Source organism: Amphiura filiformis, chromosome 1 (genome assembly GCF_039555335.1).
Source record: "Amphiura filiformis chromosome 1, Afil_fr2py, whole genome shotgun sequence".
NCBI lineage: Eukaryota > Metazoa > Echinodermata > Ophiuroidea > Amphilepidida > Amphiuridae > Amphiura > Amphiura filiformis.
In genome coordinates, this window is record NC_092628.1 from 101708911 (window position 1) to 101724575 (window position 15665).

Sequence of the window (15665 nt, forward strand, 5' to 3'; positions counted from 1 at the left end):
CCTTTCGCGCTATTTGCGCTATTTTTGAGTTTGCTCACGCGGTACCTGACTTCGCGTCGATCCCCTGAGGCAACATTCCATGTGTCCACGGTATGGTTGTGGCCCTATCTTCATGCATGATGAATCCAATATGGCCGAGTTTCATATGTCATCCATGTTCTCCTGGTTAAATTCCTTGAAGAAAGTACAGTACTCATCAAATCTGATTCAGTATAATGTTTGATCATCATCTTGGGGAAAATCAACCAGACACCACTGCTATTTACCACACTAAATCATCAGTAACAACCTGTGATGGATCAGATTTGATGATTTATACTAACAAACTTATCTACTAACAATGCGGAAGAATATGATCAGACAAGTACATCTGAGAGTTGAATCTGTTGGCCTGATAAAGTCATTTGTGATGGGGTCAGAAGTGCATCTGACAGTTGAATCTGTTGGCTTGAAGTCATTTGTGATGGGGTCAATTAAAATGATTTATTTGTCAAGCAAAGTCAATTTTAATTTTTATCATTAATTTTTCTTCTCCATTTGATTTGCTGCAATCTGCCGAAATTCTAATGTAAGTGTGTTTATTCTTCAGATTGACACATAATTTTAATAAGGCTGTAGGGAATCATAAAATATGAAAGAAAATGGTAACAATTTCCTAAGGTCATCTCAAATTCATTTGTGACATGATCAACGGGAATGAGTCACATGTTGACCTTGGTCAAAAAAAAGTTTTACATACGTTTTTCAAGAGGACATTTAGAGCTTTCAGAAACTGAAAACCCCAAGTCAAAAACTTCTTTGCGAAGTTAGATCACTTTATCAATCACTGAAAACAATAGAAAACAAAAGAATTTTAACACTTTCTTTGCCAATATCCCAAAATCAATGTTAGCGACATCCGACTCGTTCCCTTGATCTTGTTACATTTTGGTGAGAAATAACTCATGTTGCTTGATTCCTTCACATTGCTCACTGACTTGAAAAGCATTGGAAAGAAATGAAAAAAGATGTGGCACATTATGTGTGTATGTAGAAGAATCAGAAGACAGCACCATTATGACGTGTCTGAGGAAGAGCTGGACTATGGCTAAAGAGGTATCAGTAAGCTCTGATAAAGTTTGGATGTTTATGGATGTTAACTCATCTTTTAGAGTGTACATTAGGAATACCCTTTGTACTTTCATGTGTAAGACCAATTTACTAACATTACCTGTAGATGACTTTGTGGGCCATTGGCCCCAGCGTTCGTCTTATTTTGAGCCTTTTTTGGATGGCTTTGGAGGTACTGACATCAAGGTACATAACTGTCACATTCCACAGAAAACATGCTTTTTATGTATATATTTATGAATATTATTTATATGTTATTTTGTATTATATACTGCATAATAATCGGATCTTATTATATAATCGGATTTAGCCTTAAAAGTACTTTTTTCTTTTTCCATATAATATACAAGAGCTTAATATTGTTGCAAATAATTACTGACCATGATCATGATGTACAATATTAGTCTGGTTAAAATACTGCCACCGTGCACAAGGGGTGAAAAATAGAATAGTAAAATTCAAGGATTTCAAAGTTTCAACCAACGTGCGTTTTTAGCTGGTCTTCTTGATGTAATTTCGCATCTGCTATCCCATAATGCTCCCTTCCTCTTTTGTCACAGCACAAAGCTCAACCATTGTTGAATTCTGTTCGGTATCTTTGTTGGAATGGTGCTCGTTTATCCGCACAAAATCCACACAAAATCTATGTAAAAACACAGGCTACGGTGACTCCACAAAGTATATACCAGACTGTATACCACAGATTGACTAAAAATCATATGCTAAAAATTGAGAAACTTAAAATATTCGAGAGCAAACAAGAGGCACACCTTCACCTGTCTAATTCTTCAGTTACAAAATCAAAATATGCTGCATAAGTCTTGTTGGACAAATCAAATGTGATCATTGCAAGAGATGAACTAAACATTTAGAGCTTCGCTCCTTAAATTTCAGATTAGAAGGCATTGTTTTAGAAGACTGTAAGCTTGATACTACCATGAACTTGATAACTTAATACCAGGTTTGCCAGTGGATTCATTGCAAAACCATGAAAGTGCATTGCCCCCTTCTTTCTCTTGTGAAAGATGACGTTTAAGTACCCTTCTTCCTTATTCATTCAATTTCATAGTCTTGCATGTGTGTCTTCTTGTTTTTGATTAAAATGTCAAACTCTTCAGAAAGATTCCAAATAATTGGTGGTGTAATCACAATGTATTGCAATTCCTATTCAGTGAATTATACCTTCATCGACCAAGATGGGCAGCCGATGATGATGAGTTCAGTGAATAAAGTCAAAATATAACAACTTTGTAGACACTGTATGTTTAATTTAGATATGAAATATATCCATTATTATGATGGAAGTTTTTATGGTCTAGGTACTCAAATCCTTTCTAAATCTTCTTTGTTGAAGAATCCAATGTATTGCCAGGCTTTGATCAGGTGTTACTGCATAAAATGATTTGAATTTAATGATAAATATTTTCGAGAGTTGATGGTTTCCATATTTCTGGTCCTTGTGATGTATGCAGGCATGGGATTTTCCAGTGGAAACACTGGAACCAGTCTTTTTTGATGTCAAAATTCCTGCAGTTTTATTTATTTTCAGCCCATTTTCAGGTGTGTTTGTCCAATTTTACGCGCTTTTCCAGCTTTTCCAGACTTTTTCATAAATGCGTAGTCCCATGCCTGTGTATGTGACAAAGGGGCATCTTTTGATGTATGTAAACATCATGTTGTGTATAATAGCCTGCGGTAGTCAGGTGGATGATGTTGTGGTTGACGAAATGGCCCCAAACAAGAAACTCTCCTTCAAAAAATTCTCGCTATCTCTAAATGCACCCTGCCTCTTGACACTGCCTTATTTATCTTCCAATGAGGAATTGGACCAGTAATCTGTAAAGTGGATGAAGAAACTATTAGTGTAATTTTTGCTTCTTCAGAAATGACTCATTGCCACATATTCCTTCACAGTGATAGTGAAGCTAACTGTTACAATTGTCACATGCAATGCTATTGTCACCAATGTCCACTGTACTCTCTTTGCATTCCTCTTCACAAATGCCACAGGGATAGTCCATTCTCTTTTCCTTTGGGGTACATTCTAGCTGAACAAGTATAGCTTCCATTGTCTTCTTGACGGCTCTTTCTCTTACAATGGTTTTGACCCTGTGCATTGTCAGTTCTAGCACAACTCCTCCAGTAAAGAAAATCTCAATATTTGGATGGATGCTGTTGATGTACAATAAATCCAAATTGATTTTCTCTGCAAAGAAATTGTTTGTCTTGCTGTCCTCGCAGCAAAATCACACCAGGTGTGCCCACTTGCCCACATTTGTATTTGTAGTTGTGCTTAGTATGAATGTTGCCGTTTCAGTTGAATTGCGCCGTTTTCCTAAGTCAGGCAAGTTCCCTCTGTGTTGGCAATTTCTTCAGTTGTTGAATGCCTGTGAGTGTAAGGGTTTTTCAACTCAAGTCATCTGGTTGGTTGGACCTTTTCAGGAGATAGTGGAATGTCATCTGGCAAGGCATTTGGGTTGATGCCCAAATTGTCTGCATCTGTGCTGCATCTGTATAGCTTTTTTGGTCCACTGAATACCTTCAACCCATTATTAGGTTTCAGTTGCCCATTCTTGAAGTCATTGATCAAGTGCTTTGAGCCAAGATAGTAAGTACCCTTTGTTATCATTTTACCAACATTTTCTTAGACAAGTTCACTGACTCGGTAAGATCTTCAGGTGACAAACTACTGCAACTAGCAGACTCTGTGGTATCTTCTAGTGATGGTGTACTACCCGGACTGCTGGGAGTATCTAACACTTTCGTCACTGGTGATGGTCCCACATTCATTCTCTTCATCACGTTCATTGTCAGGTGTAGCTCTGTAATTATGATCTTCTAAGTCAAACTCTCCATCCATATTCTCTCCACCACTTGCTAAATTGTTAAGCATGTCAACATGGTAGGTCATCATCACCATTGTGTGATCTTCTAGTGATGGCGTAGTACCCTGACTGCTTGGACTACTTAAAACTTCCATCACTGGTGTTGGGGCACGTTCATTGTCGGGTTGAGTGGCATTGTGATCTCTCCCATTTGCTGAACTGTTAAGATTGGGCATCACCATCTTAAGGTAAATAAGTATAAAAATGTAAAAAAAATAATAATTTAAAGTTGAATTCAAAGTTTAAAATGAAAAACAAACAAATGAATGATAGCCACAAACACCACCATCTTGATGCTGTGTATAATGGCCTGTGATGTTAAGGGGAGGATGAATGATGTTGTGGATGATTTGAAATGGCCCTTTAACTTTTTGATACATAAGTTATCATACTTCAACCACCATGGGTTCTTCTCCATGGTCCCAAACAAGAAACTCTTCTCCAAAAAGTACTTCTCACTATCTCTAAATGCACCCTCCCTATTGACACTGCCTTATTTATTTTCCACTGAGAAATTAGACCAGTAAACTGTCAAGTGAATAAAGAAACTATAAGTATAAGTCCATTGAGTATTTTAAAAAATACCATCTTAGCATTAATTTCTTTTCTGCGATAGTCAGGGGGTTGATGTTGTTAATGATGAAATGATCCTTTAACATTTTGATGTATCAGTTGCCATATTTCAACCTCCATGGGTTTTAGTCAGGGTTCGCAGGTTTTTGCCGCAGGTGGAAAAAACCGTGGTTTTAACCGCGGTTTTAACCACTTGGCAAAAACAGTTTTTGCCAGTTTTTGCCGGCAAAAATGGCAAAAAACTAAAAAAGTGATTTATAGTTCAGTTTTTTCATCTCAAAACAAATTATTGAGTTACAAAAATAAGTTCCAGAGTGTAACAAGGCCAGATTGTGTAATTATAAACAATATATTAAGAAATTAAAGGCATGCATTTTCATTGCTCAAGTGCATTTAATCGAAATGTGGCATGTATCAAATTCAAAACATTTTCATTTTAAGGACTTGATGAGACAAAAAAATAGGTTGAATGATTCGTTAAAAGTTGTGTGTTACTGTTTATGAGCTTTCTGTGTCACTTTTTAATATTTGAGTGACTATATGTGAGTTTTTGCCAGTTTTGGCCATTTTTGCCGGTTTAACCCAGGCAAAAACTGGCAAAAACAGTTTTTGCCAGGTTTTTGCCGGCAAAAACCGAACCCTGGTTTTAGTAGTAGGTGATGGCAGCAAAACCTTTTTCCTCCCCTGGCTATTGAAATTTGATACCATTAGAAATTTTATGTATTATTGAAATTCAATATAAAAAAAAGAATATTATTTGTAAATATATAGAAATTGAAACTTTCAAAACAATACCTGTATGTTTGTATGCCCTTTGTCGAAGATTTCTTTCAGTATTTCCCCGACATTTTTGACTGTGACACCTCCATTTGAACCCTTCTGGGTCCCTGTCTCGCTTATTGATTCTCATATCTTCGCTACAATTTGGACAGGTAATTTTAGACGCTAGTAGCCCTTCTTTCCGAAGCCAGTCATGTACCTTCGTTTGTGGAGGTCAAGTCATGACGGCATGAAAATTCCAAGGCAGACATATGTCCTCAATTACTCTTTCATCCGCAATCTTTCTCTGGATGTAACCACCATAGCGTTTACTCCCCACGAAAAGCATGACTATGAATGAGAAATGTTGAAATATTCTGTTATAGGACTTACATTGTAATAAGTGGAGCCGTTACGCCTTAATCTTGTGTATGTGAAAAACAGATAATGTATGCGTACGGTTTTAAAATTGACCAGATGTAAACTGCTAACATTGAAAATTGATTGGTATCTTTACACCTCTCTCATTGTCCAATGTTGTAGTGTTCATTAATAAGGTAAATGATATGATGTTGTTGACGTGAGAAAGACAAAAATTAATTCTGTTTAATTTTTCCCCATCACAAGCAATCCCCTTCGGGATCGTGCATTCAGTCTTTAACCTCTAAATGTAACATAACATAAAATAAATGAACATAACATAGCATAATGAGAGCAAGGTTGAAAGAGAGTGAGCGAGTGAGAGAGGTACATGGAATAGTGAGAGAGGGAGAACATCATTTTATTTTACCTTTTGGGATGGTGTGGCATTTGGCTATTCCATTTAAAATCCACACTACCCCTGTGGGAGATTTTTGAAATATCTGCCACAGAGGGAGTATGAATTTCAAAATGAATAGGCAGTTGGGTAACTTCCATTTGAAATACTCACTCCAGTTGTGGAAGATAAAGGTAAAGCCATTATACAGGGGGAGTATGGGGTCTCAAAATGATTAACCCTGACTAATTAGATATGAAAAACATAATTCCCTGTGGCAGATATTTCCAGAATATTCCACAAGGGTAGTGGCGTTTATCACTGCTAAAGGGCAAAGTTAACTGACTAGCAAGCATCATCAAATTGATTGACAGAGCCATGAGGTCCCATCCTAGGTCATCTCCTTGATTTACGTAAGTGTCGTTAGATACTGCATGAAGTTAAACACTGCTGCAGCATAAAAATTGTTGTATTTCCCTGGAAATCTGTATCCAAAGAGGTCTGCATTCTACAAAAATACAAGGAAATTAATTTATTGTCAATGATTAAATTGATGGGTTGCATTTTACTCTCATTTGATTACCCATAAAATTGGATGGTCTACAAAGTGTGAGTTGCATTGGTTCTCTCTTTGGATCGACGATATTTTCCAGGCCACTTATTCTAATTCCATATTCATCAATTTTTGAATATGTCATATAAGCTCCATATTTCCCAGTAGCGTTACCTGAATAGAAACGGACAGATTCTCATTACTCAAGGGACCATGCAATCATGAAAAAAATTCTGCATCTGTGATTTTCTTTGTTCATGTCCAGCGAACTGAATAGTTGTGATTGAACAACAACAGTTAATTGTTAATTTCTATCATCTTGATTCATTTGTGCCATTGTGATTTATTTACAGCATAGCTACAAAACAGTACCACAGTGTGGGATTGAGGCTGAAGCAGACCATCCTCCCTTTATGATTGTGAAGGTGTTGATAATCGTTTTCCTACCAGTCCGAGATAGTGAACTACAGCTTATGCTACAAATGTATCAATTCTTCTGTACATTTAAAGACATTAATTACTATGTCATATATATATATATGTTGCGGGTGGACAAGAAGAGATACTCTTACCCTGCACTCTTAAAACATATTTTGTTAATTTGGAACTCTTGAAGCTTCTCCCCGTCCTCAGTTGTGCACACATATTTGGCGGTTCTGATGTCTTCTGTGGTCAAAGTGAAAAAAAAACCTTTCTCTGTATGATATACATTTTATGTGTCAAATCAAAACCAGTTCAGGCAAACACCCCATTGATGGTACAATTAATTTACCTGTTTTTTGATGGCTCTTAGCTGTTGGTTTAGCATCAGGGCCTTTTGTCGATTTTGGTTCGAGTAGTTGTACATCTTTTTATGGACGTCGAGGGTATGGTCCATTTTAATGGCCATTGCCCCCTCGTCTATGCGCTTCTCATGAGCACCAGTGGCAACCTATCTCCTTACGAGATCCCACGTCCATCCCGCTCAGTCCAGCACGCATCATGTAACCATTGAGCGCTTTTGAAGCCCCTGAGCTGGATAGCACTTTCCCATCGTGACCATGATGTGACCATGTCATGTTGCAGCATTGCCTTCGAAACGTGGAGTAATGTGATTTTGAATCCAATTTGAAGGGTCAGTTTCTTCATTGGAACTGTTGCTGCAGAGCTACTGGTAATTTTCAGTTTCTTTGAAAAGTCCATAATGCCGAGTTCTGATTTGTTGTCTGCTGGCTTAGGGTAGCTAGCTTGCTCATCAGTTGTAAGTGTTCCAATGTCATCTAATTGTTCAAAAGTGTCTGATACATTCATCTCATGGTATCCCTTTTTGGGATTCAGGTAGTAATGTCAGTTCACTCACGTTGGACCAATGTTGGGCCAACGAAACATAGTGCTGCTATCTAGCTGTGATAACTGGGCAGCCCCGGTACACTGCCTGGTATAGGGCATAGTACACGGTCACTATCGCAGTGGCATTTATAAATTAGTGATGACGACATTTTTATATAATATAGGCCTACGGTATACCTACCTGTTTGAAGTTCTTTTGCAGGTATAGGTAATAATGTCCCGGTATACCAGTATTTCAACTTTTCAAGATGTGGTTTTGGTGTACATGTAAAGAATCTTCCAGCGATTTCACGCGTCATGGGAATTTCTAAAAATACGAGGGCAATAGACCCGCAATTGCAATTTGCTTAAGGGGGTACTACAGGGAAAACCTGCGAGAGCGAGCATGGAATCGGGATAAACCAAGTGCACATGAGTCCTTGGGCGCGCCGGGCTTGAACCGGGACCTCAGTGGTGCAAAGCAAGGGAATTACCGCTGCGCTAACTCACCCTCCCCCTTCCCCTGTTGGTTATGTCCATCGTGCCTTAGTGGTACTAGCAACATTATATTATAAGCTAATAAACTTAATAAATAAACAGCACAATGTGCAGGTCTATGTATCTAAGCAAAACTCAGGGAATTAATGGATTCTATCTTTATGTTTGCTTTCCCCTGTTTTTCTTCAGTACTTGGGAAATATGTTGCCTCACATATGTTGCCTGAACTTCACATGAGTTGTGGGTGCTTTGGGTGGGTGGAATTGGTATTGCATCCACTGTTGTGATAGCATCCTGGAACTGGAACTACATTAAATTTCTGTGTTATCCTCTGGGGAGCAACTCCTCTGCATACCAACTGTAGGCTGCCAAAGCATTTGATTTTGGTACCATTGTAAGCTGTGAGTCTTGCTCGTGTCTGTTTGACCATCCATACTTTCATCTATGCTTGTACATCTGTTTGACAGTTCTCAGTGGCAGGGTGTTGCCCTCTGCACCAGTGTCTAGCCATAGCTTCAGCTGGTGTTGTCCATTTTTTTGTTTTGTGGACATGTTATGTCAAAGGTGATTAATGCAGGGATTCAAGTTTTCCTGCTTTTGCAGGAATTCCTGCTTTTTGTTACTCCAAATTTACGAACTTTTATTTATTTTCAGCCCATTTTGTGGCTTTATAGCACTAATTTACGTGCTTGTTAGGCTTTTCCTGCAAAATCACTTCAGGCCACTCGCATCCCTGTGCCTCCATTTCATCATCTTCTTCAGAAAGGTTGACCTCGACACTGTAAAACGTGTAGTTGGTTCCATTTCGCTTGTTACATCACTCACAGATGTGTCTTTATTCTTGAATCTGTGGTCTTGATAACGTCTGGACTGAGATCTTCCAAACCTCCTTCTGTTGCCTGGGGATTTACTTTGCGGTCTGGAACGCGAGTTGTTGGGCGCGAGTTACTTGAACGCAAGTTTCTACATTTCTTTGTCCAGTGTCCCTTAGATCCACATGATTTGCATGTGTCGGTATATGCAGGATATTTCCTTGGTGGATGGTTAAGACCACAGTTCCTGCAATCTGTTAACTGATGTTGGTTGTCAATTATGTTACCACCAATAAGAAAATGAGCATATCAACATGGCAAAGGGAAGACCTGCAGTAAGCACTTTAAGGTAATGATATCTGTGATTGTGCAGAATCAAACAAACCCACAAACTCATAGGCGGCTTTCTTTGATAACTCTTGTTGCAGTGGCTGGAAGCATGCACAGACAGTAATTTAGGAGTGCAATCCCCATCTATGGGTTTATGTCTGGCCATGCTGTATCTTCATAATTTTGTTCTTCTCAGCTGAAATTCCTTCATGTGATGTTTTTTGCTCATTGTTTGTGTATTGTGTCTAGTTGGTGTACTGCACACCTGAAAGAATTAATGTGGTTGCCTGTTATTTTGTCTAATTCTTTGTCAACAGCCCTGTTAACAGTGCAACAATCAGTCATTGTGTTCCTGATCTCCCCCATTATGTGTGAGTCCACTTTCTGTGTCATCTCCTGTATGCTTTCCACATAGTCATTTGCAGTGCCACCTGCAGTTTCTACAATACCTAGTGAATAAGTTTTTTGCTCATCTGTGGAAATTTCTATTTCAACCAGATGTCTTCCTGATTTCGTTGTACCATCATATTTTACAGTGAGGTTTTTCTTGCCTCTCAGCTCTTCTTGTAAATACTGATTTGAAACAGATTTCATTTCTGATGTGATTCTGCTTTGGGTGCTTTTTGAAGGGAGTTTGCCATCAAACTTCCCATCTGTCATTGTCATTATCACAGTCTCTATTACTGGCCCAACATTGCCTTTAGCTACACCAGCTGTCTGAAGATACATACTTATCTCTTTCACATTTGGGAAAAAACGTTGACATAACTTGTAAGAATTTTGTTGATTTTGTGTTTAATTTTTTTTCTGGTGTGCTGTACTTGTTTTGACATCCAAGTGTGTTGGATCAGATGATTGTATAATTGCACCTTTGAGGGCTTGGCTTTGTTTTTCATATTTAAAGAGTAAATATCTTGTAAAAACTGATTTGAAACAGATTCCATTTTAGTAACATATTTAACTATCCTCAATGGCAACCACCAGCCCTCCTCCAGCACACTTCCTCCTTTCTCCAAGTAAACCGCTCCACATGGGTCTGGTAACATGTATCCACCCTCCTTCTTATCCTCTCCTCTGTCCTTCTTCTTCTCTAGGTCCCTCCTTTTCACCTCCTGCCACTCCCTCCCCATCCTACACCTTATGTCAGCTAGCCAAACCTTCTCCCTGTTCCTCAACTCGCCTCCTTCTCTGCCCATCGCTCCATCTTTACATGCACCTCCTCCCTCACATCCGCCACCGCACTAACTGTTACTTGCATTTTTCTCTCCATCCTCCTCTCCACCCGACTTACACTACTAGATACTATCAGGGGCTCCAGCAGTTGGGCCAACCCCCGGCCGAGCCCTAACACTCCTGGAGTATTAGCCTGCCTCTCTACCATGGGTGTATCCATACCTGCACTGGGTTGATGCCCTCCTCGTCCATGTCCTCGATACTCCTTCTGTCCAAATTCTTTCTTCATGTTTCTTGACCTTTTTTGCACATTGTTTGTGTATTGTGTCTAGTTGGTGTACTGCACACCTGAAAGAATTAATGTGGGTTGTCTGTTATTTTTTCTAATTCTTTGTCAACAGCCCAGTTAACAGTGCAACAATCAGTCATTGTGTTCCTGATCTCACCCCATTATGTGTGAGTCCACTTTCTGTGTCATCTCCTGTATGCTTTCCAGGAATTTGTTATTTGGCTAGTTAGCATTTGGCTAGTTAAATAGCCAAATAGGACACCCTCTATCGATTTTGAATTTAACTAGCCAAATGCTAACTAGCCAAATAGTTATCCCCTGCTTTCCACATAGTCATTTGCAGTGCCACCTGCAGTTTCCACAAATGAGTAAGTTTGTTGCTCAACTGTGGAAATTTCTACTTCAACCAGGTGTCTTCCTGATTTGGTTGTTCCATTGTATTTTACAGTGAGGATTTTCTTGCCTCAGCTCTTCCGGTAAAAACTGTTTTGAAGCAGATTTCATTTCTGATACGATTCTGCTTTGGGTGCTTTTTGAAGGGAGTTTGCCATCAAACTTCCCATCTGTCATGGGCGTTATCACAGTCTCTATTACTGGCCCACCGTTGCATTCAGCTACACCAGCCGTCTGAAGATACATACTTGTCTCTTTCACATTTGGGAAAAACATTGACATAACTTGTAAGGATTTTGTTGATTTCGTATTTAATTTTTTTTTTTCTGGTGTGCTGTACTTGTTTTGACATCAAGTGTGTTGATCAAATGATTGTATAATTGCACCTTCAAGTGCTTGGCTTTGTTTTTCCATATTTAAAGAGTAAATATTTTGAATGCATCTTGCAACTAATGGCACTCATTTGCATCAGCAACATCTGTTCGGAAAAAACACATGTAGCAGATGTTGTTGAAATTGAATGCGATGTGTATAATGGTATGATGACTCATGCCACACCTGTTCCAGGTGGTCTCCATTAAAGCCATATTATAACATTTGCTGAGGAAGACGCCCTCACTGAATTTTTAAAATTCCTTTTTTACGATTAAATTGTACTTTATTAAACCAATATACCCTGCAAAAATCAAGACTCTAGGTGCTGTAGTTTTGTCAAAATCCGAGATTTTGAATAAAACGCCGGAACCGGCGCTTTATTATTACGATGGAATTACTAGTAACGCATACACGATGTTCATAACATATATAGTAAATGCGGCGTGCGGGACGGTGATAATACACAACAAAGGGTCGTACTACAACATGACCGAAGGAGTGGTAGTGCGTATTGGCGACATGTGCGCTGGTAGTAAATTCAATTTTCTTTGCTTTGCCGTAGGTGTTCGGCTGAAAAATAAAGGGGTATATATCTGACAGTAAAAGCAAACATTTTATGGCAAAGAAATGCCAATCTATTTTGTTTGAAAATGTTATAATATGGCTTTAAGTATGCCACCAAAATTCAGACCAGTTTGCATCTTGTTTTTGATCCAAGGAAACCACCTTCAATCTCTTCTATAATATGATCACCTCTATGGTAAGATTCTGACATTAGGAGAACAAATAAAAAATTCCATCTTCAACATTTGTGGCTCATTTAGAATTATTTTCACATCCAGGTTCTTTCCGTTCAAATTCTCTATGTTTCCATTTTCCATGGTTAGCAGTAGTTTTGAAACTTTCCCTGCTTCGAGTACACTTAAATGGAGCCGGTACACCTCTTTGTGAATTGAAAGTTCGTGTCCGAGATGATTTGAAAGCCAATCTAACTCGCCTTCCTTAAGGGAAAGAAACTGCACACAAAATACATATCTTCATCTACATAGAATTGCCAAACTCATTTTTACTAGTTTAGGAGAGTGCAAAAAATATGGGTCAACTCCAAAGATGTTTTTTTCCCCCTATTCTTTGGGAAAAATGGATAGAGTTTGCCACAAAGCATTCAAATGGGCCCTAGCGACAAAGTACATAAGCCAAACAAACTTTTGATTTGATTTGAATTTATTCAGCATATCATCAGACAGTCAATAAACATATTGCACAGAACATACAAAACCACAATTCTTATAAAATACAAATTGAAAACATAATATTGACATGAAAATATGCCAAGGATGTCCCTTAAAATCAGAGACTTATTTCCAAAGGGGTCCTTAAAAATACACAATAAACAATGAAAAACTATATTATATTAAAACTATTTTAAAAAACATGAAAAACCTAGATAGATTACAATATTAAAAACTATATATCCATTCCATGTGGTTTTATTTAAACTTTCTTTACCCAGGGTAGCTCCTTCAGTTTTTACTTTTGACATCTTTTTAAACATTGATTTTGTATTGCACAATTTTACATCATCAGGAAGTTTGTTCCAATTATGAATTGCATTGTAACTTTCAATAATTGGAGGTTTCACAGTGTCAGCCTATGATTAAACATTGTCTGTCCATGGTAATGCTGAGAAAGCTTTCACTGCAATAGACACTGATGTCTGGTTGTGGTTGTTTTCCATACTCTCTGGAGTGATGTTTTGCTGACTACTGCAGTTCCACATACATACTTGCTTTATACATGATATTCTGAGAAATATCAACTCCTTGACTTAAAAAAGCCAACCCTGCTGTATGGCTGCAGCACTTGCTATCTCCTGTGATGCAGTTGCATTTGACACAAATTTGTTGATCATCTCTGTCAATCTGTAATTCTACGACGTGGTAGCTGTTGATGGATTGCCTTCATGACCACCAAGCCATCAATGCTGTGATGAAGAATCTTGCCTATCCATCCGGAAAAACATCTCTACTGCATTTAATTGATTGTAGTTGGATTTCTCATTCCATCCGCTATGGTGGGCTGATTATCCCTCAATCCCTTGATAAAGTGACGAAGGCCTGTTGACTCTTAGGTAACAGCATCTGCTGTTGGGTATCCTTTCAAGACAAGTCTTTGAATAGTCGGATGCAGCATACTCCACCAATGTTGCTTTAGGACCTAGGTGTGTCTTCACAGGTAGTTCGAAAAACTTTTCTAACCCAGGTTCATGTGTCAAGTGTAAACAATGACGTTACACTAATGACAGAACAAAATTAACAATAACACTAAACAACGATGAGCCTTATCTTGATTTCTAAGAAAAAAACATTTATTAAGAATAAAAAAATAAAATTGAAATAAACCTTAATACATAGTACTATTGAAACGCGCTGCATCGCGGGGATCCCATAATACATTTAAAATTGCAAAGTCGACAGTTCATTCTGTGTTGCATGTAGTAAAGTCACAAGTCATTCACATCATGATAATATTCGGTGTAATTCACTCCCTCGACCATCAATCACAAATCACAGTCTCCAAAAGGATCGTCTCTGTAAAGAGCAACAAAATGTATAGGGACGGTATAATCGGCTGTTTCGTCCACATTTGTGTGTTGAAGACTTATCTTATTGTAATATGCAAAATTGCAAAGTTTGCAAACATAATATCTTTTTCCTCAACTCGGCTCGTGCAATAATAAAAAAATTAAATTGAAATAAACCTTAATACATAGTACAATTGAAACACGCTGCCTCGCGGGGATCCCATAATATATTTAACATTGCAAAGTCGACAGTTCATTCTGTGTTGCATGTAGTAAAGTCACAAGTCATTCACATCATGATAATATTTGGTGTAATTCACTCCCTCGACCATCAATCACAAATCACAGTCTCCAAAAGGATCGTCTCTGTAGAGAGCAACAAAATGTATAGGGACGGTATAATCGGCTGTTTCGTCCACATTTGTGTGTTGAAGACTTATCTTATTGTAATATGCAAAGTTTGCAAACATAATATCTTTTTCCTCAACTCGGCTCGTGCAATAATAAAAAAATTAAATTGAAATAAACCTTAATACATAGTACAATTGAAACACGCTGCCTCGCGGGGATCCCATAATATATTTAACATTGCAAAGTCGACAGTTCATTCTGTGTTGCATGTAGTAAAGTCACAAGTCATTCACATCATGATAATATTTGGTGTAATTCACTCCCTCGACCATCAATCACAAATCACAGTCTCCAAAAGGATCGTCTCTGTAGAGAGCAACAAAATGTATAGGGACGGTATAATCGGCTGTTCCGTCCACATTTGTGTGTTGAAGACTTACCTTATTGTAATATGCAAAGTTTGCAAACATAATATCTTTTTCCTCAACTCGGCTCGTGCAATAATAAAAAAATTAAATTGAAATAAACCTTAATACATAGTACAATTGAAACGCGCTGCCTCGCGGGGATCCCATAATATATTTAACATTGCAAAGTCGACAGTTCATTCTGTGTTGTATGTAGTAAAGTCGCAAGTCATTCACATCATGATAATATTCGGTGTAATTCACTCCCTCGACCATCAATCACAAATCACAGTCTCCAAAAGGATCGTCTCTGTAAAGAGCAACAAAATGTATAGGGACGGTATAATCGGCTGTTCGTCCACATTTGTGTGTTGAAGACTTATCTTATTGTAATATGCAAAGTTTGCAAACATAATATCTTTTTCCTCAACTCGGCTCGTGCAATAATAAAAAAATAAAATTGAAATAAACCTTAATACATAGTACTATTGAAACGCGCTGCCTCGCG